Source organism: Dermochelys coriacea, chromosome 9 (assembly GCF_009764565.3).
Source record: "Dermochelys coriacea isolate rDerCor1 chromosome 9, rDerCor1.pri.v4, whole genome shotgun sequence".
In the NCBI taxonomy this organism is placed as follows: domain Eukaryota; kingdom Metazoa; phylum Chordata; order Testudines; family Dermochelyidae; genus Dermochelys; species Dermochelys coriacea.
Window position 1 is genome coordinate 95,252,972 of NC_050076.1, and position 21,673 is coordinate 95,274,644.

General features: G+C 41.2%; 1 long non-coding RNA gene across 1 annotated transcript in view; it reads left to right on the top strand.

The window, feature by feature from the left end:
- Positions 1-9,402, top strand: part of LOC122455843 — a 189,115-nt gene extending 179,713 nt beyond the window's left edge. Inside the window, exon 3 of the long non-coding RNA XR_006274337.1 lies at positions 8,798-9,402. This is a non-coding gene — a long non-coding RNA (uncharacterized LOC122455843). The remainder of the gene's footprint in view (positions 1-8,797) is intronic.
- Positions 9,403-21,673: the final 12,271 nt, after the last annotated feature.

Sequence of the window (21,673 nt, forward strand, 5' to 3'; positions counted from 1 at the left end):
GCTCAAATGTTTAACAGTGAGGGTAAGTGACCACTGGAATAATTGACCAGCGGAAAGGAGACATCACTCAAAATCTTTAAATCAAGATTGGCTGTCTTTCTAAAAGAGATGTTCCAGTTCAGCTATAAGGTATTGGGCACGATGAAGGAATTGCTGGGTAAAAGTCCATTGCCTGTGTTATGTAAGTGGTCAGACTAGAAGATCACAATTGTCCATTTTAGTCTTAAAGCTGATGCTTCTATGACATTTCCCACCCTTAGTCTCAGCTGATAGGTGTGGGTTTTGTTGTTGTTTTAATTTAAATGGGGCAAAACTGGCTCAACAGTTCTTGCATGGTTCGCTAGGAAGAGTGCAAGGATTTCTGGGATTTGTAGTTCCCGTAGGAGGCGTAAGCCATGAAGGGTCCACTGAGCTTCTTTGTCTGCTCCATATCTAATATTGCGTTGGGCTAGCTAATTGTTGTTGGACGTTCCTTCAAGTCCACTGCATTGAAATGAAGGCTAACCTGGTAACCCAAGGTCCCAGAGAGGCATTGTGGTGAACACTCAATTTGCACTTCAGCTAAGATCCTGTGAGGATTTAGCTGTCGAGTATTGTGCGGCTCCATGTGTGGATGTTTATGCACATGAGTGAAAAACTTTGCATATAACCATACATTACAGCTTTGAAAACCTTGTGTGGCATCCATGCTGGGTTGACAGCCCTGGTAAGTGGCATCCTCTATTTAGTTACAGGGCAGCAATAGGGCCAACCTTCCCACTCACACTACACTGTCTCAGCTGGAAGTAAGATCTTTGGCACAGGAAATAAAAACTAAGTGAAAGTTGTACGGTGGCATCTTCACTACTGATGTCTTCCTAGTTTAAGGTGTGAGGGAAATGAACTGAGAAAGGGAGGGAAAGTCTATCATTGAAAAAAGAAAAGGAGTACCGGTGGCACCTTAGAGACTAACAAATTTATTAGAGCATAAGCTTTCGTGAGCTACAGCTCACTTCATCGGATGCATTTGGTGGAAAAAACAGAGGAGAGATTTATATACACACACACAGAGAACATGAAACAATGGGTTTATCATACACACTGTAAGGAGAGTGATCACTTAAGATAAGCCATCACCAGCAGCAGGGGGGGGAAAGGAGGAAAACCTTTCATGGTGACAAGCAAGGTAGGCTAATTCCAGCAGTTAACAAGAATATCAGAGGAACAGTGGGGGGTGGGGTGGGAGGGAGAAATACCAGGGGGAAATCGTTTTACTTTGTGTAATGACTCATCCATTCCCAGTCTCTATTCACGCCTAAATTAATTGTATCCAGTTTGCAAATTAATTCCAATTCAGCAGTCTCTCGTTGGAGTCTGTTTTTGAAGCTTTTTTGTTGAAGTATAGCCACTCTAAGATCTGTGATCGAGAGACCAGAGAGATTGAAGTGTTCTCCAACTGGTTTTTGAATGTTATAATTCTTGACGTCTGATTTATGTCCATTCATTCTTTTACGTAGAGACTGTCCAGTTTGGCCAATGTACATGGCAGAGGGGCATTGCTGGCACATGATGGCATATATCACATTGGTAGATGCACAGGTGAACGAGCCTCTGATAGTGTGGCTGATGTGATTAGGCCCTATGATGGTATCCCCTGAATAGATATGTGGACAGAGTTGGCAACGGGCTTTGTTGCAAGGATAGGTTCCTGGGTTAGTGGTTCTGTTGTGTGGTGTGTGGTTGCTGGTGAGTATTTGCTTCAGATTGGGGGGCTGTCTGTAAGCAAGGACTGGTCTGTCTCCCAAGATCTGTGAGAGTGATGGCTCGTCCTTCAGGATAGGTTGTAGATCCTTGATGATGCGTTGGAGAGGTTTTAGTTGGGGGCTGAAGGTGATGGCTAGTGGCATTCTGTTGTTTTCTTTGTTGGGCCTGTCCTGTAGTAGGTGACTTCTGGGTACTCTTCTGGCTCTGTCAATCTGTTTCTTCACTTCAGCAGGTGGGTATTGTAGTTGTAGGAATGCATGATAGAGATCTTGTAGGTGTTTGTCTCTGTCTGAGGGGTTGGAGCAAATGCGGTTATATCGTAGCGCTTGGCTGTAGACAATGGATCGAGTGGTATGATCTGGATGAAAGCTAGAGGCATGTAGGTAGGAATAGCGGTCAGTAGGTTTCCGATATAGGGTGGTGGTTATGTGACCATCGCTTATTAGCACCGTAGTGTCCAGGAAGTGGATCTCTTGTGTGGACTGGCCCAGGCTGAGGTTGATGGTGGGATGGAAATTGTTGAAATCATGGTGGAATTCCTCAAGAGCTTCTTTTCCATGGGTCCAGATGATGAAGATGTCATCAATGTAGCGCAAGTAGAGTAGGGGCATTAGGGGACGAGAGCTGAGGAAACGTTGTTCTAAGTCAGCCATAAAAATGTTGGCATACTGTGGGGCCATGCGGGTACCCATCGCAGTGCCGCTGATTTGAAGGTATACATTAACACCAAATGTGAAATAGTTATGGGTCAGGACAAAGTCACAGAGTTCAGCCACCAGGTTAGCCGTGACAGTATCGGGGATACTGTTCCTGACGGCTCGTAGTCCATCTTTGTGTGGAATGTTGGTGTAGAGGGCTTCTACATCCATAGTGGCTAGGATGGTGTTTTTAGGAAGATCACCAATGGACTGTAGTTTCCTCAGGAAATCGATGGTGTCTCGAAGATAGCTGGGAGTGCTGGTAACGAAGGGCCTGAGGAGGGAGTCTACATAGCCAGACAATCCTGCTGTCAGGGTGCCAATGCCTGAGATGATGGGGCGTCCAGGATTTCCAGGTTTATGGATCTTGGGTAGCAGATAGAATACCCCAGGTCGGGGCTCCAGGGGTGTGTCTATGCGGATTTGTTCTTGTGCTTTTTCAGGGAGTTTCTTGAGCAAATGCTGTAGTTTCTTTTGGTAACTCTCAGTGGGATCAGAGGGTAATGGCTTGTAGAAAGTGGTGTTGGAGAGCTGCCTAGTAGCCTCTTGTTCATACTCCGACCTATTCATGATGACGACAGCACCTCCTTTGTCAGCCTTTTTGATTATGATGTCAGAGTTGTTTCTGAGGCTGTGGATGGCACTGTGTTCTGCATGGCTGAGGTTATGGGGTAAGCGATGCTGCTTTTCCACAATTTCAGCTCGTGCACGTCGGCGGAAGCAGTCTATGTAGAAATCCAGGCTGCTGTTTCGACCTTCAGGAGGAGTCCACCCAGAATCCTTCTTTTTGTAGTGTTGGCAGGAAGGTCTCTGTGGGTTAATATGTTGGTCAGAGGTGTGTTGGAAATATTCCTTGAGTCTGAGACGTCGAAAATAGGATTCTAGGTCACCACAGAACTGTATCATGTTCGTGGGGGTGGAGGGGCAAAAGGAGAGGCCCCGAGATAGGACAGATTCTTCTGCTGGGCTAAGAGTATAGTTGGATAGATTAACAATATTGCTTACCCTGACAGCAGGATTGTCTGGCTATGTAGACTCCCTCCTCAGGCCCTTCGTTACCAGCACTCCCAGCTATCTTCGAGACACCACCGATTTCCTGAGGAAACTACAGTCCATTGGTGATCTTCCTAAAAACACCATCCTAGCCACTATGGATGTAGAAGCCCTCTACACCAACATTCCACACAAAGATGGACTACGAGCCGTCAGGAACAGTATCCCCGATACTGTCACGGCTAACCTGGTGGCTGAACTCTGTGACTTTGTCCTGACCCATAACTATTTCACATTTGGTGACAATGTATACCTTCAAATCAGCGGCACTGCGATGGGTACCCGCATGGCCCCACAGTATGCCAACATTTTTATGGCTGACTTAGAACAACGCTTCCTCAGCTCTCGTCCCCTAATGCCCCTACTCTACTTGCGCTACATTGATGACATCTTCATCATCTGGACCCATGGAAAAGAAGCTCTTGAGGAATTCCACCATGATTTCAACAATTTCCATCCCACCATCAACCTCAGCCTGGGCCAGTCCACACAAGAGATCCACTTCCTGGACACTGCGGTGCTAATAAGCGATGGTCACATAACCACCACCCTATATCGGAAACCTACTGACCGCTATTCCTACCTACATGCCTCTAGCTTTCATCCAGATCATACCACTCGATCCATTGTCTACAGCCAAGCGCTACGATATAACCGCATTTGCTCCAACCCCTCAGACAGAGACAAACACCTACAAGATCTCTATCATGCATTCCTACAACTACAATACCCACCTGTTGAAGTGAAGAAACAGATTGACAGAGCCAGAAGAGTACCCAGAAGTCACCTACTACAGGACAGGCCCAACAAAGAAAACAACAGAACGCCACTAGCCATCACCTTCAGCCCCCAACTAAAACCTCTCCAACGCATCATCAAGGATCTACAACCTATCCTGAAGGACGAGCCATCGCTCTCTCAGATCTTGGGAGACAGACCAGTCCTTGCTTACAGACAGCCCCCCAATCTGAAGCAAATACTCACCAGCAACCACACACCACACAACAGAACCACTAACCCAGGAACCTATCCTTGCAACAAAGCCCGTTGCCAACTCTGTCCACATATCTATTCAGGGGATACCATCATAGGGCCTAATCACATCAGCCACACTATCAGAGGCTCGTTCACCTGTGCATCTACCAATGTGATATATGCCATCATGTGCCAGCAATGCCCCTCTGCCATGTACATTGGCCAAACTGGACAGTCTCTACGTAAAAGAATGAATGGACATAAATCAGACGTCAAGAATTATAACATTCAAAAACCAGTTGGAGAACACTTCAATCTCTCTGGTCACTCGATCACAGATCTTAGAGTGGCTATACTTCAACAAAAAAGCTTCAAAAACAGACTCCAACGAGAGACTGCTGAATTGGAATTAATTTGCAAACTGGATACAATTAACTTAGGCTTGAATAGAGACTGGGAATGGATGAGTCATTACACAAAGTAAAATGATTTCCCCCTGGTATTTCTCCCTCCCACCCCACCCCCCACTGTTCCTCTGATATTCTTGTTAACTGCTGGAATTAGCCTACCTTGCTTGTCACCATGAAAGGTTTTCCTCCTTTCCCCCCCCTGCTGCTGGTGATGGCTTATCTTAAGTGATCACTCTCCTTACAGTGTGTATGATAAACCCATTGTTTCATGTTCTCTGTGTGTGTGTATATAAATCTCTCCTCTGTTTTTTCCACCAAATGCATCCGATGAAGTGAGCTGTAGCTCACGAAAGCTTATGCTCTAATAAATTTGTTAGTCTCTAAGGTGCCACCGGTACTCCTTTTCTTTTTGCGAATACAGACTAACACGGCTGCTACTCTGAAATCTATCATTGAAGTGTTCAGAATGATGCAGTTAATAGGCTTTGTGTATGTTACTCCCACATGCAATTTTGAAAAAAAATGACTCCCTCATCTCTGGCTTGCTTGATTCTCTTCTTGCTTACACTGCTGTAAATCAAGAGTGTGTCTATGATTGCCAGTAGAATGATACTGGTGTAATGGAGTGAAGAATCAGGCCCTAAGTGTTCATTTTGTTCAGCAGCTGATCAGTAAACTAAGCTGGCAGTTATTTGACTAGAATCTTTGAAATATTTCAGACTATGATCTTTTTATTCCCTTATTTCTGGTAAGGGCTGATTTTAGTTGATGAATGCTGCAATCACAAATAGAAATGATACAGGCAAAGTCAATTGAGCAGCAATATTATCATTTCATGGAAGAGTTTTCAGTATTAACAACAGAATGGAATTTATTACATTGCTTACCTTTGGAAACCATCTTTTCTGTTTTCCCTTCCTCATGGGCAGCTACTTTATGACTCAATAGCCTGGAGTATAAAGATATGAAAATGTAATCCTATAACAGTTGGGATTCAACTGCCCTATGGAGTGGGGGGAGGGGAATCATTCAGCTCAGTGAGAAGCCCAAACACTATAATTAAGGTAACACTTCATTTGACAAGTGAATATGGGCTGGACTCACTGTCATTTTGGAGCTGCTCTGTTTTTCTCCCATCATTCATTTTAAATCTCCTGTATAGCCAAATACCATTGCTCATTTACTCTGTGGTAGAACACCACTGATGCTGATCTATGAATCAACCAGACAGGGAGGATATATTAGCAGCAGTGTAGCTGTACCTGCTTTACTACCAGGGGACTAACTACAAGTGAAAGTCTGATTATCAACTATGATCAGGACATTGACTCCACAGTGGAGACCATTTCATGTACTGTGTGCTGGGTAATACCATGAAAGGACTCCATGCCTGTAAAAATAAACTGGGCCTTATTAACAGAACTATTTACAGGGATGCTGCAACCGCAGCTCATATTCTAACCATGTGTACACAGACTGACTTCCTGGTATCTCCTTCACACTCTTTCATCCTGCAACCTTGCATCCTCCCTCCCTGACTTTCCCTTCCTATCTGTAGTTGAGGGAGGAGGTTTCTTTGGGAAGTAGCTCTTTGGGGTTTGTAATCAGGCAGATAGTAAAGGTAAGGTAAAGTGTTTGGAATTATAAACAGAGCTTTTCCTCCTGTGATCTGAACATAGTTTCTGTGGAACCAATCCTGTTTTGCTTTCTGTGATCTGCTGGAGGGAGACTGACTGTTTAGTCTAACAAGACAGTGTGAGATGGGCAGCAAAAACTGCTCAGGTTATCTCCAATTTTATATTGTAAACAATAGAGAGTTAATCCTTTTTCTACTCACATTCTTTTTTCAAAGTACCTCTTCAAGGTAAATGCACAAGATTAGTCACTAAAGGGATTGAGGCCCAGATCCTCAAAGGTATTTGAGTGTCTGACTTCCATGCAGCCAGGTTCCTAGCTTTGCCAGAGACTTGTTCTATGACCTTGGACAAGTGACTTAAGATCACATCCTGGTTCCATTGAAGCCAATGGAAAATTTCCTATTGACTTCAGTGGAGTCAAGATTCTATCTCAATATGCGTCTGTTCACATCTGTAAAATGGTTGTAGCTCACAAGATTGTCGAGAAGCTTGATTCTGTAATGTTAAAAGACACGATCAATGTTGGAAGTGCAAATTATTTTGGTATCTTTGAGTAATGTGTTAGATAACATGACCAAATCAGAAGAATTGCCCATAAGCTCTGGATTCTCCAAAGCACTTATGCCTGATTCACGAAAGCCTAAGAGCTCATTTCAATCACAGGAGCAGGAGAGCTGGAGTTTTCCTGCAAAGCACAGAAATGAAATCAAGACTGACTTTCACAGAATGGTACCCACATCTAATGTAATGCGTATAGGTAATTCACTGACATATTACAGCTAGATTCTGAGCTTTGGATGTATGCAGATATCCCACACCTGAAATAAAAATGTAATAGAAATCAGTAAAACTTTATGCAACTGATCCAAAGCTCACTGAAGTTAATAGAAAGTCTCCCAATGACTCCACTAGGTATTGGATCAGGCCTCAAATTACCAAATGTGACTTGCCAAGTACTATCTCAGCTACTTTCCTTATGTTATACCTCTTTCCCTTGCCTTTGTTTCTTTCTGTTTAGCAAAATCTATCACATCATGGGTGCTGCTGAAAACAATTTAATAATATGTAATTATTTGTAGGCAAAAAAATTTCTGAACCCTAATTATAATTTGCTATAACATATTATTTTGAATTTGAATTTGATATAAGAGCCGATTGATTTAACTACAGCATTGCATATGTTTTCTTTCAGGAAATACAAACTAAGATATCAATGCAAATTGCTCTCCTTTTTTTATAATGGTTGCTGCCTGGGCTGAATGAGGGAGTTATGTATGCATTTATATCTTATAAATATCATATGCCTGTCAGGATATCTGTTTGATTTGACTCCTGGTAGTCAGACAAATTAATATCAAAAGAGGGAATTAAGGCAGAAAACCACAGGAAAAAATGATACAGACAAGAGTTCTGGAGGAAACAAGGGAAAAGCTGTTTACTGGGGAATACCCCCTATTTGGCTCCATCTGGGCTAGGATGGTTTATTCTTTCCAAGGCTAAGCATAGGATCAAAGGGAATTCTGAACTTACTGGACTCAGGAAGGAGGAGAGGGAGTGGGTTATCAGCATACGGAAGCTGACACCCAGATTGACAGAGATAGGTTTAATGTCATAGTGTGCGCCTGTGTTGTAGTGTCCCCGGCTGGCTGAGCATGACACTGCAGGTGCTCCTTGCCTTAGTTTCCCTTAGTTTTCTGTCTCTCCCAGGGATTTACATGACTCAGCCCCTGGCTGGCCATTCCTAGGGTTCAACTCCCCTTCCAGGGCAACAGATTTCACACAAACGAAAATGCTTCAGTCTCCCTCTGGGCTCAGTTCCCAGCCCCTTGTGGGGTACCTTTAAGTTGCTCTGGGATGATCCTGGCTCCAAGGCTTTCCACAGGAATCCAACTGGCTCCCTGTGGTTCCTCATCCACACTGTTTTCTCAGCCTTTTATGAGGGCTGGGTGTTTCAGGCTGTCGCCTAACCCCAATTAGTCCAGCCCCCTAGGCTGGGAGACCACTAATGACACAGGTGAGGGTTATTATAGAGGGCTGGCTAGCCCCAGGCATACGTAAAGTGACAGGGAACATGCTGTGAGAAGGACAAGCTGGGTTTCCCAACTGAGAAATCGGAATAAACTGATCCTCCCTGAGTTACGGGTAGAGAGGTTAAGTTTTGGTAAGCAAGTTTGCGTCTAGGCCGTTAATTGTATTAATCCATTTTCCTGACTGCCTTGTACCCTTGAGGAATGAATAAATAATGCTTTGTGTCAAAGAGGCTGTTTCTGTGTCATTGCAGATAGATGCTGACACAGGCCCCCGAAAGGAAACTCCTATAGATGCTCCAACTGAATTCAGCCTGTGTCCTTAGCATGGCTGGAAGATGGGGAGAGGTGGGGTGGTACAGCACAGAGCTCCAGCCTGGGAGTTGTTGGACTGTGTGTTTCCACCCAGAGTGAGGGTTCAGGAAGCCTGACCTGTCACCTAAGCGGTGCAGCTGGGCGGGACTATAAGGCACAGTTTGCCCGGTAGATGGACACTGCATTATATCTATAGTGACCTAATTTATTGTTTTCATCACTATGAATCTTAGATAAGGAACCCTTTACAAAAAGAAAAGTCTACATTTTGTAAGCAACATAGAACTGTCGTCTGCTTTTAATGCCATTAACTACTCCTTTTTCTTTTTTTAAAGGAAGCCTAGTGTGGGGTTCAATTTCATAGAAAAAACACTTTTGTTTTATTTAAATGGAAGAGTTCAAGGTGCCCAAAGGAAAATGTATCATTATGGTTACGTCTTTTCCAGCTGAATGACTATCCATCCAGATTATGTGCCTCTAGAATTTGAATTTTCTCTGTAATGATTGTGGAGACATTGTGAGTCATTACTTTGATATTAAGAGTTGTTACAAATAAAAAATTAAGGCAAAATGTTCTATTGTGTATATATGAATCATACTATTCTTACTAATGGGTACTTGGGAAGGATGGCTTAAAGAATGTGAATGTGGAACTATATCTTTATTGAATAATTCTTATATGCCAGTGCCCATTCATGGCATATATTTAGAAATTTAAAATTACTCAAAGATTAACCTGTTAATCACTATTATTTCTTTATACAGGGTCACTGGATTGCAGGATGCATTTTACTGATATAAAAGAAGCCAGGGACAAATACATTCTTTTGGCACAAGTTCAAGGAATCATGTATTGCCAGTATATAACTTGGTGTGATTGCAATCAATAAGAGGTAAACAATGTGCAATGTTTCACACACTGTCCTCATGAATATTAATTTTATGACTTCTGCACTTGGTCTAAAATTATTGATTTCCTCCCCCACACCCTACCCACTTCTTTTGATATATTCCTAATAAAATATCCTCTTCATTGACACTATTTGCCTGGGAGCTGTTAGAAAAAAATATTGTGGATAGAAAGACTTGTTGCCTCAGTGTCCCTTCAAATTTTCCTCTGTGGAATCCTGATTCAAAGTGTCATTTCCTTTCAGGCTAAACACTTTGAGATGCGTGATGTATTGAAACAAGTCCACAACTTGGCCTGTTGGTTCTGAGTCCATGGGCTCTCCCGTCTATGTAATTAAACCACTCTCAACAAGTGGTGGCAGCTATGTCGATGGGAAAGCGTCTCTGGCTGACAGTGCTGTCCACACTGGAGCTGCTCTCGGTGTAACTTATGTCACTCAGAGGGTTGTTTTTTCACACCCAACAGCGGCATAAGTTCTACCGACAAAAGCTAGTGTAGACATAGCCTGACTGTGTGCGTGTGTATGTGTGTGTGCGCGCTGTTTCTTAAGTACTTGACTGACTCCTTGTGATCCCAAGGAAGTCCCTCCATGGCAGTTCCATGCAGCTGGGCTCTGCAATGGTTTGGTGGAAGTCAAGGGAGCATGATGAGACAGAACCAGGGAGTACATTGCCCTCCAAAGCTGAACAATATCTGCTTGGAAGGTAATGCTGTTTGCTATCAAAGAGGGGTCTGAGAGCCGATGCTACCACAGCTCTGTATGGGAGAGAGAGTCTGAGCCCTGTGGAGGAGCCGTCACTCTATGCAGAGACACCAGGATTTCTGGGATTTCAGCACCTTTCCTCCGTGGATCCCCAGGTCTCCCAGTTTTAGGAAGACCAAAACCCATCCTTCCTCGAGGAAATATTAGGCAGAAACTCTGTATAGTGAACCTCATGGAGTTTCCTTACCCTCCTCTGAGGGTTTTAACACAATCTGATAGAATATAGGTTTCCATACATATTGGTAAGGAGCAAATTGGAGCAGTGAATCTTCCTATGAAATGACTGAAATGTGTAGTGACAATTTCTGTAATTCTCTTGTGTGTCTTATAGGCTTCATTCTTCATGGTGCTGAGCATACTTGTGAAGTATAGTGGGATCCCTCAGCTCCTACTGACTTCAATAGGAGTACAAAGCACTCTTCACTTCACAGTAGTGCTCAGCACTTTTCAGGATTGGGCCCCCAATATTTTACTAACAGGATGAACTGTAATTCAACAACGCTTACACGGAGCAGGGTGAGTAATGGCTTTGCAGGCCTTTTGGAGGCCTGTTCCAAGTGTGATGCTACAGAATAGTTTAATAAGATGGTCTAATGAATGCTACATATTCTCTATTTTATATTAATTGTTTTTAAAACATGTTTCCACATTGTTTCAGTATTTTCTACAAAAGATGCTCTACGAATGCTGCCAAAATCATCATAAAATCAATACTGAAGGCATACCTATGAGATAAAAAAAATCTCCGTTTTGTGTGCATACAGTTTGATGTGCAAATAGTTGTTTGCATGCACACACGGGGTAATTATGCATCTACTAACTAGATTTTATCTTCTGTTGGATGTTTGTTATGGTGCGTACAAATCGGTATGTCTGTTAACTCTCTACAGATACAAAACAAAGGGCCTTGGGGAGTTTGTCTCCAGATATTTTTCATAAGTTGTCCAAGTTAGATAATTTTGTCTTTAAGATTCTAACTTTAGAATACCTACATTGGTTCCTGACTTTGGAAAACATCTAAGGAGCATTAAACAAGGGAGCAATCACAGCATGCTGTAGTGTACAATAATCATACTGTACTTTCTTTTCATAAAAAAGGATGGTGGTCCAGTGTCTTCATACACAGCAAATGACTGCCTAACTATATGACAACCTTTTCCCACATCTCTCTAATGTCAGGGCCTGAAGCCATGTGTTCCTTAAAGACAAGAGCTTAACTTTTTTTTTTCATATCTACTTGTCAGAGGTTTGACAGGTCTTTCCCCGTTCTCATCTATTATCTATGTCATGTCACTTTTGATCAGTGGATGTGATTGAGAAGTCCGTTAGTGTGTTCGTTCTGCAAATCAAACCCCTCTACTTTCCACATTCTTCACTACTGCTTCATCTGTGTCCCTCTCGGTAGGACTGATGGTCTTACCATGTGCAAACAACATTTATAGTTTTATATAGTTCTTGATGGTTTTGTCTCTTTGGTGAATTTCCCAAACCATTCCCTCTTTCCTTTATATTGCTCTTGTTTTCTGAGCTGCCGTGTCTGTCTTGTTAAGACTTCTTCCCACCTCTCTGCTGAGATCTGATGGGGTTTGGATTTGATCTCTTCTGTTTCTGGCTATCCTCTAAACTTTTGGAACAAATTCCAATATGAGTTTTGCTCTTTCTGGATTAAATAATCTACTTATTATGATTGAATGACTTAATATACCATTTTATACTGTCCTCCACTACTCCCAGAGCTCCTTGGATAGTATTTTCAGCTTGATATTTTTGATTTCTTGCTATTAAAAATGGATTATTGTTGTTACCTTGTATTTCACTAAGTAGAATTTAGTTTGCAGTCTACAGATAATTCATGCAGTTCACCATCATTTTTAAAGATGACTGAGAAGTACGCATATATCTAGCACAGTGTTTTTGATCTGCGTCACTTCCCATTCGTATGTATGTGGTGAATTATTCTCTGTCCTTATTCATGTGCAATTAAACAGTGTTCATCCAATCCCCAAACTGGTGTTGGTGAACAAGTCCATAGAAATTCCCTCAAATGGATATTTTTAACTGATTAGACTGTTGATGTGATAGCCAGTCAGAAACTGTTTTCAGAGCATACAGCAGCTCCTGTCACTGGGTGTTTGGTCAGCCTCACTCAGAGTAGGTTTTTTGCTGTCTTGGCCTGTGTTTGATTTGATTAAAAGGTTTACGTATATCATGAAACAGGTGAATTGCTTTGGCACTACAGGGGCTTTTTGTTCTGTGTTTGTACGGTACCCAGCACAATGGAATCCTGGTCCGTGATGACAGCTCATAGATGTTACTGCAATACAGATAATAGTAAGTTTAAGAAAGGCTTCTAAATGTAATTTTTTTTAAAATCGTGATATGTCCTTAACAAAATATTTGAATCCCAGCAATGGAGAGAATTCTCCTTGATTGTAATCTGCAGCTTCTTAATTTCCTTTTAAAATCAATGGACTGAACTAACAAAGCTGAGTGAAAAGAAAAGGAGTACTTGTGGCACCTTAGAGACTAACAAATTTATTAGAGCATAAGCTTTCATGAGCTACAGCTCACTTCATCGGATGCTCTAATAAATTTGTTAGTCTCTAAGGTGCCACAAGTACTCCTTTTCTTTTTGCGAATACAGACTAACACGGCTGCTACTCTGAAAGCTGAGTGAATAAGCAGCAAAATAGCAGATACAATTCACTTTTGACAAAAACAAGGTATTGTATATTGGAAGGAATTGTTTGAACTACTCATACAAGTCACTGAGTTCTAAATTAACTCTAACTATGCAGGAAAGACCTAGGTGTCACAGAGACCTAGGTAGTGGAAAGCAAAAAAGGACAAAAATGTTAAGGTGCATAAGGAATGGGATGGAAAATAATAATGAAAATGTTAGAATACTGTTATATAAATCAGTGGTTCACCCTTACCTAGAACACTGTGTTCAGCTCTGGTTACCCCATCTCAAAAAAGATATAGCAGAAGTAGTTTGGATACTATCGACAAAATATATTCTATTCTAATATTCATTGCTGTGAGAGTTATGCATGTATATAGTTAATGTTTAGTTCAGTCTCAATAAAGTTACTGTGAATAACTCCTATTTATTCCAATTTAATTTTTAGGCCAGATAATGAATTATCCATATTCCTGGATTTTTTGAGGAATATGACTTAAGGATGTATGATGCCAGATAGATAATATCAACTGCAAGTAGTGAGATATATTTGTTTTTTGTTTATGCCTATCTTGCCTTTAAGAGGGTTGGTCCATAGTACAGTGGTGAGAGAAGCTAATTTCATGTTGACCAAATAGTGAGTAAGTTCATGTTAATAGATGACATGTAAAAATAAGATATTGTGAGCCAGATGATTTCAGATGTGGAGATTAGGGCTGCCTGAAATTTTTCTCTCAAAACTATTTTTGATGGAAAATTGGATTTTTGACAAAACAGAATTTGTCATTAAAAATACCTGCTTCCTGCAGAATTGTATTTTTTCAAAGAAAGATTTTGGCCAAAGACGGAAAGAAAACTTTCAACTTTGGAACTTTTATCCGAAACTCAAACTTCCATGGAAAATTTCAAAAATTTCCATGGAAAATTACACTGTGGTACAGCTCAAGTGGAGATGCTCCAGTTGTAGCCCTTCAAGAGTGAGTGTGGTAAAAAATAAAACTTCTGACTGAGATCTCTTCAAAGTTCTCTGAGACTGCTCTTCATATTACACATAGCACTCTGATATGGGTAGAGCTCTGGAAATGTATATGCAGGATAATTAATAATAATAATAATAATAACAATAATAAAACAAATATATTCTGTTTGCCTAGCAGCTTGATCAAGTAATCACATTTCACAGGAGAGAGGCCTTCCACATTGAGTTGGCATACATATCGGTAGAGCCTATGATTTGGTGTTTGCCCTGAAAAGGGCCATTTCACTTGAGCTCATCACTTGAGTTGCTTTTTGGATGGGGAGGCCATTAATTGGATTGGGGAGGCCATTAATTGGTGGTCACCACATTGATGGCATTGGACAAGCAGAAGTACTTGGCAGGGAGGGCTGTGTGAAGGTTGCCATCTTCCTCCCCAACAAATATATTAACAAATAATAATTAAACAAAAAATAATTCATGTCCATTGACACTAGATTGTGGAGTTGGCATTTTTTAAAGCTAAGAATCTTTATTCTAAGGCTTCGCATCAAGGGAATTTTTACTTCCAAGTTATCTGAAACATAGAACAGAAACTTCTAATGAAATTGTTAGCTGAACTGTAACTATAGCATCATAAGTGAGATGGTGTAATAATGCCTGTATCAGTTGTACATCCTCTTTGGTTTATTTCACTTTTGATCTTTACCATCTGCTGGAGTGAAGCAGCATTATTCTCAGCCTCCTGCTGAGATATATTTAAATTAACCAATATACCAAACAAAAACAAACGTTGCAACCTGCAGCCAGAAAATATGTTCTTATATGATCATTATTTGTGGCCATGCAGAAAAGACACAGCCCTTGCTATCACCTATCCAGATAAAAAAAATGAGTTTCACACAGAGAGAACAGAACAAGACCACAGTTCCAACTAAAACAAAAACTCTTATTTAAAGATCAAAACTCTTATAACCGCACACTGTCTTTGTTCTGTAACTTTCCTAGTACTTCATTTAACAAAAACTCACGTGCTCCAAACATGAGTTTCAAGGTGGGGGAAATAATAATACCAAAGGCTTCTGGGATCAAAAATCAATTGTTATAGATCTAAATTAAAAAGTGCTTGTTGATCCACTGTGAGTCAGGGTTGGGTTTGAACCTCCTCAGTGCTGAACACCCTCGAATCCCAGTGAGGGGTCAGTATTTTGCCAGGTTGATTACATTTATCTTAGAAAAAGAGAAGCACAAGTATTGGCAGGGGATAGCATACTATCAGCAGGCTCTTCTCTGTTCCAAAGTGAAATAAAAAGGCAAAGAGGTTACAATGAATGCTCTGGGCACTCTTTAGTTTCATGCTGGTGGGGTTTTCACAAAGTTTTTAGCTCACAGAACATGTTAGAGAGTGACAGTCATTAGCTACCCTCATTGGAGCCATTACTCAGAAGGAATATACGTTGTAATGTGATGGTGTGGATGGAGGAATGGTCAAAGTTCTGAGTACCACATGGGATTTCTGCACAAATTGTTATAAGATGTAAATGTCTTTCAAGGCCATATCTTCAAAATGCAGTTTTCTGATTTTGTGAGTTATATGTTTCCAGGCAACTTTATTGTGGGTGGAAAAGTGATTACTTGCTGTTCTAACTATACACCAGTTCTAATACCATTATTCATGTTGAGCACCTTATTCCATACGTTTGTCCCATTTATTTAGTAGAAAACTCATGGAGTAAGTTCCTGTGATGGTGGGCACTAATTTAGTAGTAAAGGAGCAATTACTTAGATTTTCAGTCACAGAAAATGAATTATTGCAGAAAGAAAGGTTAAGCCTTGATCTGCAGAAAGATAGCTCTTAATGAGCAAAAACTTTGTTCCTCATACTGCCTATACTGATCTTTTTCAGATTATGCAGTGGTATAATAGCAATGTTTAGCCTCAGGGCTCTAGAATAGGTAGTCAGAGATCATGTACAGAAACCTGCAAACACAAAGACATATGAAAGGTTAGTATTCAACTGATTCACTTTCTTTGCCCTCAGTGCTGATTGGGGATCAGAGCCAGCGGAGAAGTGTTTAAAAGCTGGGCTCCTTCTGGTAAAAGCTCTGACCGTGGAGGTAGAAAACCTCATCTTCTGCAATGGAATGGTGGGTGTTGAGGGGGCACAGGAGTGTATCTCCATAAGGGTATATCCTCAGAGATCTCGTCCATTTGATCCTCCAGCTCACCAGGGTTTTACCACAGAGGGAATGATCCGGGCCTCAGTAAGGTTTCATCCTCCATTGCCCACTCCCACAGAAGGCAACAACTTGGCCTTGTGGCCCAGCATTTCTAAGATTGGTTGATTTAATAGGATTCCATTAGTATCCGCTAACAGAGTAATTTGAGTTATTAGGGGATCAAAGTCTGTGGAGTATTTTCATCATATCTCTTCCTTTTAGCTGTCTGAACATGGAACTCTACTTTATTTCCCATAAAGCAAGTTTTACTTGTCTTATCAGATTTCCCTTGTCTCCTTTTCAGTAGGTTCCTATTGAGGCTCTTGCTGAAAAATGCATTTCATTTAGATTTTTTTTTTTCAAACCTAAAGAGTGAAGCCCCTTAATGTGGATTTATTTGCAGAGTTTATAGACTTATATCATTACCACTTCCTTACATCACATAAATTATCCATTCCTTGTTTCATATATCAGTGCAGAAAGTCTTTTAGTGTGTTAATATTTTATATTCTGAAGAACTATGCCTCATCAAACAGACAATGAGATAAAGAAACAAATTTGTGCTTTGGAGCTGTACACAGGAGATTAGCTGAAGCCCACCATTTGAAATGAGCTGCATACACTTGTAATGTTTCTCTTATATTTGCTCTTACGCATCTGTAACAGACCCTTATATCAGTTATGTAAGAATCTCCACATTTCTGCAAAAGACCATAAGAGCTCAGCCATTTTTGCACCATGCTATCCTTTTAGGAAGATAACAGTTGTAAAACTTGGTTTGCCAAGATATGAGAGTTTTTATTTGCTTGTGATATTCTTTATCATGGAAGGCTATAAGATCATTTATGGGAAGCAAGGCTTCCAGTTAGGATATGAACATGCAAATAGAGTTCCTATCAATTTAAATAGAAGCAGTGAATTCATGAAATCCAGTCCCAAGAGATACTTAGAGTTAGTCTCTAAGGTGCCACAAGTACTCCTTTTCTTTTTAGAGCGGGTAGATGTGTGTACAGTTTGTTTTAAAGCACTTTAGAGTGCTTATTAAAATTACAGAAAAAGAGATAAACTGCTGATCTGTCTTGCAATGGGGGAGTGTGTTCTGATTTCTAGTAAGCCCAGCAGTGTAAGAGACTATTTAAAATGATAACTTAAATGTTTCTGTGTAAGGAGAGCATGAATAAGGATAAAGACAATGCTCCTATACTACCTAGTTTTCTAACCTTTTTTCTGTTTTCCCTACTCAGGCACAATTCCTCAAATTCCAATAAATAGGGGCAAATCCTCAGCTAATATGAATTGTTATAGCTCCATTGACCGCATAGCTATGGCAATTTACAACAGGGGAGGTTCAACCCAGTGGAACCAGACCTTTCATGTAGGGCCAGAATTTAATACCCTTCCTGCATTAGGCCAGATCCCAAACCCATTGAAACCAGTGGAAGGACTCTCGTTGATTTCAATAGACTTTGGATCAGGGCCACTGAGTAGCACTTAGTTCCACTGAAATCAGGTTTTAGAGTAGCGGCTGTGTTAGTTAGTCTGTATTCGCAAAAGAAAAGGAGTACTTGTGGCACCTTAGAGACTAACAAATTTATTTGAACATAAGCTTTCATGAGCTACAGCTCACTTCATCGGATGCATAATAATGCTCAAATAAATTTGTTAGTCTCTAAGGTGCCACAAGTACTCCTTTTCTTTTTACTGAAATCAGTGGAATTATTTGCAGAATAAGGAACTAGGCAACGTGAGTAGGTGTATTGGACTCTAATCCTTAGTTAGTGATGATGATTAGTATTATGCGAGGGGCATTAAATAATACATTTAAAAAACCCAATTGACCATCTGACTATTGAGAATCAAGTTATTACTCAATATGAAAAAAGCCTGAGTCCTTCTTTGCTGAGTATATACCTGCTTCAAAAACAGATTAAATGGAGGCAGTGCACAAGATATTAACAGCACATTTATTTAGAAGTAACTGTGGAAAAAAATCATCTAGGAAGAATATTTGGTACAAAAGGAAGCAATAACGTGTCCTGATGTCTCTGCATAAAGGAGGCTTTGTCTTAGTAAATTAGAGACCAGAAAGGCAAACTCTTCATAAAGTACTTCCTAACCTGGAAGGGCTGCCCTGTCTAGTGGGAACATGGCTATTCATTTTCCATCTTTGTTCATTTCTGAAGATTGTGGCAAATGTCAGGCACTCTTTTTGATGTGGTCCATTATGCATTTGTGATTAAATTGAATCATGAAGATCACTCCTACCACAGTTTAGGTCTTTACAATCCAAGAGTCTTGGCTGTGAAAAGATGGTAAACAAGTTCATGTATGGAGCTCAGAAACATTAGAATGAAAGCTAGGAATGCAGATATCAAGAATATAGGGTTTTTTTCTTAGTTTTGAAAGCGGGATTCTGCCACCTTTCCTCGAATTGAACTACATGCATAGACCCTTTGTGAGAGAAGGCACATCAGAATGGTAGCATTTTGCACTGGTGGAAAGGACTATAGGAAGCGCAGGCAGTGGAGAAGTAGAAGCAAGAGGAGAAGGTAAATTATAGGTGAGATTATGTATGGTCTTGAAAAATAAGATAAGGAGTCTGAATTTCAGATGATAAAAATGAAGCAGATTCAAGGGAAGTGTGTGATGTGGTCAGAAGCAAGATATAGAAAAACAGGATTTGAAATCCTAGTGGGTAGACAGCTCCCCCACACCCCGCTCCCAGCACCTCCCACCCACCGGCAGCCCCGCCGATCAGCGCCTTCCCCTCCCTCCCCGTGCCTCCCGATCAGCTGTTTTGGGGCATACAGGAGACTCTGGGGGGATGGGGGGAGGAGTGAGGGCACGGCAGGCTCGGGAGGGGGCAGGAAGGGGTGGAGTGGGGTCAGGGCCTGTGTCAGAGCCAGGAGTTGAGCAGTGAGCACCGCCTGGCACACTGGAAAGTTAGCGCCTGTAACTCCAGCCCCGGAGTCGGTGCCTATACAAGGAACCGCATATTAACTTCTGAAGAGCCGCATGTGGCTCTGGAGCCACAGGTTGGCCACCCCATGTTAGATCATCTAATGCATCCTTTTGCCAGTGCAGGTTTGTTCCCTAAACTACTGTGTAGTGTCTAGCACTTCATCCTCTTGTGCAACGGATCATGACAATGAAAGATGCCCTGATACTTACTAGTGCCTTATCTATTAGAGTATTACTGGGTTGAAAATTACCCTTCAGTGTAGGGGGGATTGTACTATTAAACAGAGGCTTTGTATTATAATGAACATTAATTATTCACAGGGTTGTGTGGCATTTCGTAGAGTAAATCTCTGAAATCGTATCCCAAAATGTAATTGAACAGTTTCAAGTGCCTTCAAGAGTTCTGTTTGAAAGAGCTCATTAATTCCTTATCTGTAGAATAAGTGGCTTGTTCTAGGTTGTAAAAACAGAAGCTACCTGCAATGGGAGAGAGGAGTTTTATCTCTTACCTTTCTTTCCAAACCATATAGTATAGCCTCTACAAATTCCCTGTGGTATTTAAAAGTGCATACTAAGGCCTGGTCTACACAGAGGGCGGGGGGGGAATCAATCTAAGATATGTAACTTCAGCTACGAGAATAGCATAGCTGAAGTCGATGTATCTTAGATCGACTTAGAATCACTTACTTTGCGTCCTCGCGGTGCGGTATCGACAGCCGCCGCCGCCGCCGCCGCCGCTCACCCCGTCGACTCCGCTTCCGCCTCTCGCCATTGTGGAGTTCTGGAGTCGACGGCAGAGCAATCGGGGATCGATTTATCACTTCTACACTAGACGCGATAAATCAATCCCCGATAGATCGATCACTACCCGCCGATCCGGTGGGTAGTGTAGACGTGGCCTAAGGAAAATATATTATAATCCTTAGAGGCCAGAGTTTCAGTAATGGCTGTGTGTGCATGCAAAAGGGTAAGTGCACACAGGTATATAATTAAGGATTGATTTTTCCAAACCCCCACGTGGACTGAATCAGAATGAATGGATGACAGAGAAATTGTGTGTACACCACTTTATCTGTTCCTTTTTACCTGAGCTGTTAGCTGGCTGCTCCCTTAGGAGGAGAAATTGATGATAGTCAGGTATTTTTTTAATGCAGTCCTTTTTTTTTTATGCAGAATGTACATACAGTCCTGTTTCCTGGAACATAGCGGGAATCAAACAGCAGGGGACAGTTGCTCTCCATTCCAAGCCTCTGTCCAGACAGCACTTTACTCAAAAGCTCATTCGTAGTTTTTCTGAGGGTCACAGCACAACTGCTGTCCTTTCTGTGTCTTGACATCTTTCCTGCCTTCTCTGTCTGTTTTGGTGATGTTTCAGCAGCTTCTGTCCTCCCCCCCCCCGCCTCACCTAGCTACACTCAAATCAATCCCCCAATCCTGCATTTTCATTCAGCCCACAATCCGTCTGCTAGAGCTGGTTGGGAAATTTCCAGTAAAACATTTTTATTGGAAAATGTTGTTTTGTTGAAACCAAAATCATCCATGGGAAAGGGTTGGTTTTGAGGAATGTGGTCCATTCAATTTTTTTTTTTTTTAAATTTTGACATTTTCAAAATGAGAAGTTTTATTTTCAGATTGGAAATGACCTTTTGTTTCAAAGTAGTAGGCAATGTGACACAGATTTTAAAAAGTAAATGGTTGAAATCAAAATGCTTCACTTCAAAATTATTGAAACAAAACATTTTGATCAACCTAATCATTTTCTTTTTTCTTCTTCAAATTACTGGTTTGTGAAAATGTTTGAGATTTTGAATTTTCATCTTGATTTGGGATGGGAATTTTTTGTTGTTGAAATCTTTGCTCTCTGCCCACATAGCTCAGATTACTGAATGGCCTTGCATGTAGCCTGTGGTTTGGGATTGGAGGCTCCAATTATTTCAGCTCTTCCTAAACAATATGACATTTAATTCTTCCCTCATTTAGCCTGAATGGAGGACCACCTGCTTCCAGGTTTCTCCCACCCTACCAGCATATATGTTTTAGACTCAGGAATTCAGTGCTAAGGACTTGCCTAGGCATGAGTGCACATACCAAACAACTTGATTCCCAAAGCATGTGTATCAACAGTCTTAGGTGATTGGGTGAATGCAAGGATATCTACCCTGGCTTCTCTAGTGGATGACAAAACCCAGGTGATATGCATCTTTGGAGGAGGCTGATTGATTAATGCTGCATTGTTATCAGTTCAAAAATGAATAGCTTGCTTTGTTAGAGCAGGGAAAGATCTGTATACACACTATGAATCA